The following is a 10,594-nucleotide window of genomic DNA, read 5'->3' as shown; positions in this document are numbered from 1 at the left end:
CCAGGGCCTGTTTATTTGGGACAGCTGCTGTGTAATGCTATAGTCTAGGGAGACATGGAAATTTTTTTGTAGGTCACTTTTAAGAAATAGTTTGAGATGGCTCTGGAAACTTTCTGAGCCCTTTGGGTTCCAATATTCTAGGTAGAGATTTAGTCCTCGCTCCGACATCGCAACAAAGTTCATTTTGAATGGCACAGTGTGGTGGCTGAATAATAATGGCCCCCCAAATATGTCCACGTCCCACTCCCCAGGACCTGTGAATAGGTTACTTTACATGGTAAAGGACCTTTGCAGATGTGAGCAAGTTAAGAGGCTTGAGGTGGGGAGATGGTCCTGGCTTACTTGGGTGGGCCCCGTGTGACGGAACAGTCCTTGTAAGGGGGTGGCAGGAGAGTCAGTGTCAGAGGAAATGTTATGATTGGAGTGATGCGGCCATCCTTGCAGTGAGACGCCGGCTTCCCTTCGTTCTGGGTTACCTTTTCAAGAATGTTGGTGAAATGAACAGCCATGGAAGACAGACAACAGTGTCTTTCTTTCTCCAGAGCAAAAGGCGGTTTGCTCTCACTGCTTACAACAAAGCGCAGTTGCTTGAAAGATAGGGTAGCTCTTTCCAGAGCAAATAGACAGCCCTGGAAGCTGGAAGGGGTAGGGCAGGTGCTATGGTCTGAATGTTTGTGTCTCCCCAAATTCACGTGTTTCCTTCTAACTCCCAAGGTGATGATATTGGGAGGTGGGGTCTTGGGGAGGTGATTAGGTCGCGATGGTGGACCCTCATGATTGAAATTGGCATCCTTGTGAAAGAGGCCCACCAAAAGAGCTAGCTTGCCCCTTCCAGTGAGAAGATGAACCCTCACCAGACACCAAATCCATCTTGATCTTGCACTTCCCGGCCTCCATACTATGAGCAATACATTCCTGTTGCTTAGAAGTCACCCAATTTGTGGTATTTTGTTATAGTAGCCCAAACAGACTAAAGCAGAATGGATATTCTCCAGGGCCTCCTTAAGACAAATGTTAAACTTCTGATCTTTAAAGCCGTAAGAACAAATTTGAGTTGTTTTAAGCGAAGTGTGTGGCCATCTGTTACACAGCAAGCATTTATTCTCACAAAGGATGCTCTGTCGGCCTCCCCTCCCGCTGAGAACCGTGCTGGCCTGGCACGGTGGTCTCCAGCTTCACTTTCCCTTGGAATCCTGTGGAAAATTTTGAAGATCCTCTTGCCCAGGATCTGCCCCAGATTAACTGAATGAGAATCTCTGGGAGTAGGACCCAGCATCGTCATCATCATTCCTTTTGTAAATAGAGAATAATCTACATGACATGGAAATATACATGTATTAGATGTTTACTTCAAAGACACTTGACAGTTGTAGACACCCCTGTAACCGCCATCCAAAACGAGACACAGAGTATCCCTATCACAACTGAAAGTTGTGTCTGTAATGCCCCTTGCAATGAACTCCAACCCCAAGAGGCAACCACTTTCAGACTTCCATCACAATAGATGAGTTTTATCTCTTCTTAGACTTCACATAAATGGAATCACATGGCTTGTTTTTTGGTAGGTCTGGCTTCTTTTGCTCAAAACAGTGTTTCTGAGATTCACCCATGTGGCTGTATGTTCCTTTTTATTGCTGAGTAATGTTTGGTTACATGAATATATCATGATGTATTTATCCATTTTGATGGTGATTGATTTTTGAATTGTTTACAGTTTTGGGCCATTATGAATGAGGCTGAGGTTTCGAAGCGGGGCCACAGTCCTTGACACTCTCACCAGAAATGGTTTCTACAGCCCCTCCCACTGGAGCCAGGTGGGTTTGCGATTGCTTCAACTAGTAGAGACTAGTAAGAGATTGAACTGTGTCCCTCAAAATTCACATGTCGAAGTCCTAATCCCTAGTGTGACTGTATTTGCAGGTAGGACTTTTAGGGAGGCAATTACAATTAAATGAGGTTATAAGGGTGGGGCCCTGATTCAACAGGCCTGGCGTGTCCTCACAAGAAAAAGAGGAGGCACCAGATCTCAGTCTCTCTCCCTCCCTGCACAGGTGCAGAGGGAAGGAACTGGGAGCACACAGCAAGAAAGTGGTGGCATTTTATTATGACAGCCCGAGTAGACTACTGCAGACACTATGTTGCTTCTGAGGCTATGTTTAAAAAGGCCATGCAAATAAACAGGCTGGGCAGCTTCCCAGAGCTGGGAGTTCTCTGGGAACACTGGCGTCAGGGCCCTGAGCCTGCCATGCTGGGAGGCCACTGCAGACACTCCAAACGGAAGTCCTGGTTGGCCCAGTCTTCAGCCACCCAGCCCCAGTGCTGGTGCGTGAGTGGGAGGGCCCCTGGGGACAAGCTGTGCCCGACATTGGCAGTCATGGGGCAGACAAGGGCTGCTCTGCTGTGCCCCTTCTCAGTTCCTGAGCACGGGCGGAATTGATGGGCATGAAAAATGCTGGCTGTATTTCACCATCGTAGGGGGATTTTTCTAGTCACACTGGATAAACTGGAACAATGTCGTACGAGCATTCTCGGAGGAGTCTCTTTTGGGAACCTATTCGTTTCTCTCCCCATTAAGTACGTAGGAAGGAATTTCTAGGTTGAAGATTAAAGTTGTTATAAAGATTTGCTCTAGTTCTCCCACGTGGCTGTCCTATTTTAAACTCCCCACAGCCATGTGCAAGAGCTTCCGTCGCCCACGTCTTTGCCAGCGTTGGTGTGATCATCTTTTCGATGTTGACCCTCCCAGCGAGTGTGAAAGGGCGTCTCGTGGTCATTTTATTTTCAGTCCTTTGATTGCAAATGGTGTTGAGCGTCTTTTCATTTGCTTATTGGCTATTCGTATGTTGTCTTTTCTGAAACATGTATTCAAGTCTTTTGCCCATTTTTAAACACTGTTGTTTCTCTTTTCTTTAGTTCATTTGTGGGAATTCTGTGTATTTTCCACGAACAAGACATCTGTCAGATAAATGAGCTGTGAATATTTTCCCCAGTCTACGTGACGTTAGTAGTTTTCAGAGCTCCACAGATGACTCCAGCATGTAGCCAAGGTTGAGACCATTGGCCTAGTGCTTTTTTCGTTCTTTTCCTGGAAGGACAAAGCTGGGGTCCAGTATGGAGGTTGGGAATCAAATAGCCTGGCTTTGACTTGCCTCGAACACTTGCCTACCATGTGACCCTCGGCAGGTCACTTAAAATGACCTAAAATGACTTCTCACCTCCATTTTCTCACCTCTCAGATGGGGTTGAGAATCGGGCTCTAGAAAGACTGTTTTAATAATTAAGTGATCGTAAGCAGGTGTCTCTGCTGCCACTACATGCACAGATTATGATATTTGCAGGACAGTATCACGTTTCAACTTAAAATTTCTCATAGTTACAGAGAATATCTTCTATTTTAGGCAAAATTTTCAGATCACCAATATTTACCATAGATGAAAGACTAGGAGTGTGGGGGTTATTATAACGCTTTAGATACATGAGGAAATTGTACAAAATAATATCTCCATGGGGTATTTATTTGTTTTTTAATGCCTTGTACTTCAAGTGAAAGAAAGGAATGGAGGACAGACAGTGCAGGCAGCAAGGGCTGGCAGTGGCACGGAGTCTGGCATTGCAGATACCCTAAATGCAAACCTTCGAGGCTGAAATGGGCACGAGACATGTCACATATTCAGCAATCCTAAATCAGTTCACTCTCATACTTGGATTCTCTGAGAATCGAGGCTCATGTCTGCAAGCAACTGTCTAAGCCTGCGACAACATACAGCTTCAGGTCACATCAACACAGGAATCAATCCACACTAAACGTATGTGACCTTATTATCGTCGTGCTTTAATCAGAGCAATGTACATTTATAGAGTGCTTTCATGTATGTATTTTAGGCTGATTTATAGCAACTGTGTAAGGAAATATTGGAAGAGATTATTAGGATCATCTCAGTTTTGCAGATAAAGAAGCTGAGGCTCAGAGGTCACATGGTTAGTAAGGCTCAGAGCTGGCACAAGGAGCCAGATCTTCCAACTCCAAGTCCAGCACCTTTGCACACCACACCAGGGCTTCTCAAACTGCAGCTCACTTCTACAGCTCACCTGGGGGTCTTGTTAAAATGCAGATTCTCACACAATAGGTCTGGGATGGGGCCAAGTGCTTCTTTTTCTGATAAGCTTCAGGTAGTGCTGATACTGATCCATGGATCATATTGTGAGTGGCCAGGCACTACACCACGCTCCATTTCAGTCAATCAACTAGTCGTATGCCTGGTTCTTCAATAGTTGTCATTATACACTGCCGACTGCAGAACAAAAACCACTTCCAGGTTGCCTTTCAGCTGGGTATCACCTTCCAAGGGTAAGTCCCACTGATGAGCCCAACTGCAGCTTTGTTCTCCTTAGATGTGCTCCCCTTTTCCCAGGAATGTCTAGGGGAGACAGAGCCAAAGACTGCATCCAGGTGAACAAAGGTCCTTTCACCAGCAAGCTTCCTGCCCTAATGTTCTTCAAGGGAGGCGATTGGAGAAACGGTTGTGAGTCAGCCTTTTCCTCACAGGAATTCTGTCTTGGAAGAAAGAGAAATAATATAGAAAATGTGGCTTATAACCTGGTAGCCAACTGCTTTTGTGAACGGTCAGTTACCACTCTTGTTCTGGAATCTATCTGCAAATGTGTATGTGTGCTGCTGCCACAATAGACAGCGAGTCACAAAACACACACAGTGAAATGGCACAAGGTTTCTCTAAAGGCAGAGGACACAGAAGGCTACACAGAGGAGGAAGAAGTATGGCATTTCCAGCTGGACGTGCAGGACCCTGCGTTCCCCAGATCCTCCCAGGCACGCGCATCTGCCAGTCTCCCTGGCAGAGGAACATACTGTCAGGCATATGAACACACCCTTTGGCACCCTGAAGGACTTTACCCCTTCTTCTACTCTCCTGCCTGTTCTGAGGACCATGCCCCAGGTGCAGACATGCAAAACAGCAGAGACCCTCTGACTGCCCACTGCCTGCCAGGTGAGTCGGACCACTCCAAGCTGTTGGGCGAGAGCCAGAGCAGATGGTCCGAGTCCCTGCAGACCTGGTCCAACTGCGTGTATCCCACCAGCGGGGTGTGTGTCTGTCTGTCTAGCTGCTTTTTCTTTTCTTTTTTCTTTTTAAGACAGAGTGTCCCTCTGTTGCCCAGGCTAGACTGCAGTGGCACGATCTTGGCTCACTGGAGCCTCTGCCTCCCAGGTTCAAGCAATTCTCCCACCTTAGTCTCCTGAGTAGCTGGGATTATAGGTGTGCACCACCAGGACTCTCTAATTTTTGTATTTTTAGTAGAAACGGGGTTTCTGCATGTTGATCAGGCTTGTCTTGAACTCCTTACCTCAAGTGATCCGCCCCCACTCAGCCTCCCAAAGTGCTGGGATTACAGGTGTGAGCCACCGCGCCCGGTCCGTCTCTTTTTTATTCTACTCTCTTTGGCACTTCTCTCTCTCCTACCGTCCTCCTTGAGGCTCATCCTCCCTTGTCATTTGTCCAGACCAGAATGTTGCTCCCACATGTCTTGCCTTAGGCCATGTCTCCTGACACATTTGGCTCCTCTTTGGTATCTAGAAACACTCCGAAGGGGCTGGATGGATGGAGAGCTGAGGAGGCAGGTTAGGGGTTAGGGGTCTGGAAAGGGCTGACCATTAGCTGGGAAGTCCCCGTTCAGTGACTGGTGGGCATCTGTTCTGATTCATCAGTGCCCTCACCATCCTGGCCCTTACATATTTTGAATATCTCCTCTAGGTCTGGGGACACAGAAGAAGGGCAAGCAGTTCCTGTGCGGAAGGAGGAAGAGCCATGATGAGCACAGGCTTTGAGGCAGCACTGAGTCCTCGGACTCTCCTGCAGCTGGGTGCCCTGTCTCCCCTGTGCCTCCACAGCTCTGTCTACGCTGCATGGAAAAGGGTACCTTCAGCTCCTGAGTGCAACACAGAGATGGGAACAAACCAAGCCATTAGCACAGGAAGGGCCAGGACAGCTAAACTTAGCTAATTGAACGACCAAGTTTTGGGAGAAAGATTATGGAGTCTGGGCTTCTTTCCCTTTGGCCCATCTTTAGAACGGGAGGATGCTCCTTATTCAGTCCCCTGAGGTTTTCCTGCACCGAGCTCTTGCATACAACAAGAATAGCACCAGGCCATAGAGAATAATTTGCCAGGCAATTATTAAGTGTTTTCCGAAAGTGATGTTGCTTTGCAAAATGTTTTAAAATAAATTGGATGTGCATTTCCACTTAGAGATGAAGAGAAGCATATCACTTGGCTTCATTTAATAATGATTTAGATGATGGTAAGAAGAGCAAGTAAATTCAAATTAGATTATTGATTTTCATGATTACAAATTAGAATCCAACAAAAATAAATGACAGATATTTTTCTATATGAATACATTTAATTCTTAGAAAGTTGCCTGAAAAATACATATTAGCCACTCTATGTGATGAATGGATATGCTCACATTGGTATTTATAAAGTCCTTGCAGAGTCCAGGTCTTCACAATGAATTACCAGACAGTCATTTTTCTCAGTGACGCTGGAGGACAACGTAATGGATTCTTCTGCACGGCGCCTGTTTCTGCCCGTTAGTGGCTGCCCTGCCTTATGATGGATGTTTTCCAGTCAACTTATAGAACTTGCTAATAATAACTCAATATTCATGGAGTAATCTGCAGTGCTAATGAAATTAAATTAAAAAACAAACCTTAGTCTATATTTTTAGGCCAGGTGTGGTGGCAGACGCCTGTAATCCCAGCTACTTGGGGCGCTGAAGCAAGAGGGTCTCGTTTGTGTGTGTGCGTGTGTGTGTGTGTGTTTGTGTTTCATCCATCATTATACTGATTCCATTTCTCACTTAAATTAAGGGTGTTTTCAATGTAAAAGATGGAGGTGAGAAGGGAGATTTTATCATCCACTCAAGGTTGCTTCCAGGTAAGAGGTTTGGAATCAGGAGCTCCCACCTAGAAACGATGTTTCTGCCTCTGGACAGCACAAAGGCAATTGCCAACAAGGTTTCTCATGCCTCATTGTACCCGGATCATGGTTTTGTCAAGGTAGAATAAGGGACTAATACATTTCGGCAAATGCAAGTATATTTGTTCAAATCATAAATGAATGAAAGCCAACTCATACATTCTTTTATCCTAAAGTTTTAAATCATGCTCATGTATGTGAACAGTTTATATAGTGTCTACCTGTGAAGCACGAACCATAAGACTGTGGAAAGTCCCTGTGTCATACTAAGAACATTCTTGGGATTCTCCTAAACTGCATGACTCTCAGACTGTCTACAGCCTGGAATTTAACTCAGCCACCACTTCCTTTACCTTTATCCCTTCATCCCTTATCCAGATGTACTAGAAGACTCAGAACAAATCCCAGACCTGCTGAACAGCATGGTGTCTAGCACCTCCTGGGTACCACTTAGGTCTTCTGTAGATGCAGCTGTCTCTGCAGTGATCAGCCCTGCAAGGCTCCAGCTGACTTCACACAGAGGTAACCTCACGCCACCCTGCCTGCCCGTAGTGCCCTCTGCCCAGAGTTCTCAGTAGACAATGAGGCCAGGGGTACATGGTCGTAGCCCTCTCAGTGCCCATGCATGCACAGGCCAGGCACGTGGGGCATGAACTCCCTATGGGGTAAGCTTCTGTGCAGTGGGATCCAGGGTGGCTGACCCCACACCATGCTCTCCAATGGACTCCTCCCCCTTCCCTTTTTCATTTCCCTTGGTGGTTACTCCTGCTCCCTGGGCTTCATCTCCTTGATAACATACAGCACATGAGCCTTTGCCTCAGTCTCTGCTCTCTGAGCCTCTCATGCTGAGACAAATACATACCTTTAAGGTCTGGGTCTCCCACTTTCAAATTGGGGATGATAATACCTTCCTCATAAGGTTACTTTGAAGATTAAATACAGTTTGTTTGTTTGTTTATTTGTTTTAGACACAGAGTCTTACTCTGTTGCCCAGGCTGGAGTGCAGTGGTATGATCACAGCTCACGGCAGCTTCCAACTTCTGAGCTCAAGCTATCCTCCTGCCTCAACCTGCCAAGTAGCTAGGCCTACAGGTGCGCACCCCCACGTCCAGTTACCTTTTTATTTTTTTGGAGATGGAGTCTCACTCTGTCACCCAGGCTGGAGTGCAATGGCACAATCTCAGCTCACTGCAGCCTCCGCCTCCCAGGTTCAAGCTTCAAGTGATTTTCCTGTCTCGGCCTTCCAAGTAGCTGGGACTACAGGCCCCACCACCACGCCTGGCTAATTTTTATATTCTTAGTAGAGATAGGGTTTCACCATGTTGGCCAGGCTGGTCTCGAACTCCTGATCTCAGATGATCCACCCACCTCAGTCTCCCAAAGTGCTGGGATTACAGGTGTGAGCCACTGCGCCTGGCCCCAGCTAACTTTTTATTTTGCACAGACGGGCTCTCACTTTGTTACCCAAGCTGGTCTCGAACTCCTGGCTTCAAATGATTCTTCCGCTCGGCCTCCCAAAGCGCTGAGACTAAAGGTGTGAGTCACGGAACCCAGCCCAAATGCAGGTCGTTTGGATGGCAGTACTTGCGGAGTTTAAAGTTACAGCATAGAACTGCTTTCCCCTACTAGTTCTCTCCTTCAGGTCCCGTATTTTGAATTAGGATAATCTTGGATTTCCCTGCTACCTATTTTGTTAAGTCCTCCAGTAAAGAGTGCCTTCTGCTTTCCTTGACCCTGTTTTTCATATCCTTTCAATATCCTTCAGTATCCTTCTTCACTGTCCTACTTGGCCGATTCTACTTGCGACTAAATCAGTATGCCTACCACCAACCTGTGCGTCTTCATAATTGTCACTGGTGTGCCTTTTTTCACCTTGTGATTATCTGGGACATTTCTCTCCGTTGGAGCCTATGATCTCCGAGAAGTCCTCCTAATTACCAGTTCCATTCTGATATACATGTCAAGTGATGAGAGCTCACTTTATTTTTAAACTTCTTAAGGTTTGAAGTGGGATTTGGTATATCAGGAAACAACCAAACTAATTCTAAAGCTATACCTTTATAATTATACTGAACTGAAATATAATATTGTTTGTAGAATAGAATTGGTATAAAGTGATTTTTTTTTTTTACCACATTTAATATTATATATCCATCAGCTTTTTTGGATTGCAATCATAAACAGAGACAAGATTTATTGGAGAGTTTTTGGGGCTCCCAGAATCAGCAGGAACCTAGAGAATAGGAGGGAAGCAAGGGAAGCTATTGTCATCCATGTATTCATTCAGTATGTATTTAGTGAGCATTTACTATGTGCCAGTATTTTAACCAGTCTTCTACTGCTTGGCATCCAATTTGTTGCTATTATAAACAGTGCAATCTAATGAATAAAATTTTTAAAAAATTCATTTTCTAGAAATGTAATTTTTTCCCATGAATTATTTAGCAAGCTTACTGGCATACTGTTTTTCATTTGAGGGGAATTTGAGGTCAGGTCTTTGTATATGATCTTGAGCTCTTAAGCATTATGTTAAACTTCATTGCCTTGAATGATACATTGACTTCTACAAATTAGTCATTAAGACAAAATATTTATTTATTTACTTATTTGCTTATTTATGAGATGGAGTGTCACTTTGTTGCCTAGGGTGGAGTGCAGTGGTGTGATCTCAGCTCACTGCAACCTCCACCTCCCGAGTTCAAGTGATTTTCATGCCTCAGCCTCCCAGGTAGCTGGGATTACAGGTGAGGACCACCATGCCCAGCTAATGTTTTGTATTTTTGGTAGAGACAGAGTTTCACCATGTTGGCCAGGCTGGCCTAGAACTCCTGACCTCAGACGATCTACCTGCCTCGGCCTCCCAAAGCGCTGGGGTTACAGGCATGAGCCACCGTGCCTGCTGTATTGTTTATGGAAATGTCCCATAGTTAATTTTTTTTCTGAAGCAGCTAAAACATGAACTTTGATGTGCTTATGGAAGCTTTTTTGGTAAACACCTGCCTACTTTACTGTTGAAATGCCTAAAAGATTACTGTAAGACAGGCTGCTTGATAGTATAAATGGAGTCATTTCCTCCTTTACCAATCAGTGCTGCCTGCTGGGAAACTAATAAACCTGTTACACATCAAGAGCCTTATAAGTGTGATTCAGGCAAAGCTGATGAGTAGACAGGTACTGTGGGTCATTTTCCTTGACAACACAGAGACCACTGAAGCTAACAGGAAGACATTCTGGTGCTGATGCAGAGAGGAAAGTCAACATAAAAACGCTCTCAGTGATGTGCACACTCCATCCCTGTTCAGCGTCCTCCTTGTGCTGCCCGCAGACGGCTGAGGTATCATGGCTTAGGTGCTGCACGGTGACTATTAAGCCCAGACACCCTTGCTCTCATGACAGCCCCCGAGAAAGACACCGAGAGTGTGAAAGGGAAAGTGTATTTTTCTATGACCTGTGGTTTCTTCTGGCCTCACAAAGCTTTAGGCTTGTTTGTGTTTGACTTTTTGCTGTTTTGGCACTTTCAGAGCACTGCGGTTTGGAGGTGAAACTTTTCTTTAAGGTTCTTGTTAACATTTAGTTTGGCACAAGGTTTGCAAATGGGCG

General features: G+C 45.5%; 1 protein-coding gene across 10 annotated transcripts in view; it reads left to right on the top strand.

The window, feature by feature from the left end:
- Positions 1-10,594, top strand: part of LOC103222820 (uncharacterized) — a 41,467-nt gene that overhangs the window by 17,753 nt on the left and 13,120 nt on the right. Inside the window, exons 5-9 of one of the 10 annotated variants that reach the window (XR_012089359.1) lie at positions 1,715-1,814; positions 4,413-5,006; positions 5,769-7,516; positions 7,963-8,086; positions 8,439-9,439. The gene's annotated coding sequence lies outside the window, so the exon portion shown is untranslated. Of the gene's footprint in view, positions 1-1,714; positions 1,815-2,670; positions 2,892-2,913; positions 5,007-5,768; positions 7,517-7,962; positions 9,463-10,594 lie in introns of those variants that run through there. The other 9 variants (XR_005234853.2, XR_012089363.1, XR_005234852.2 and 6 more) reach the window with 9 other exon arrangements.

Source organism: Chlorocebus sabaeus, chromosome 18 (genome assembly GCF_047675955.1).
Source record: "Chlorocebus sabaeus isolate Y175 chromosome 18, mChlSab1.0.hap1, whole genome shotgun sequence".
Classification (NCBI taxonomy): domain Eukaryota; kingdom Metazoa; phylum Chordata; class Mammalia; order Primates; family Cercopithecidae; genus Chlorocebus; species Chlorocebus sabaeus.
The sequence above is the reverse complement of the archived record's forward strand: the minus strand, read 5'-3'. Positions and strand labels throughout refer to the sequence as shown.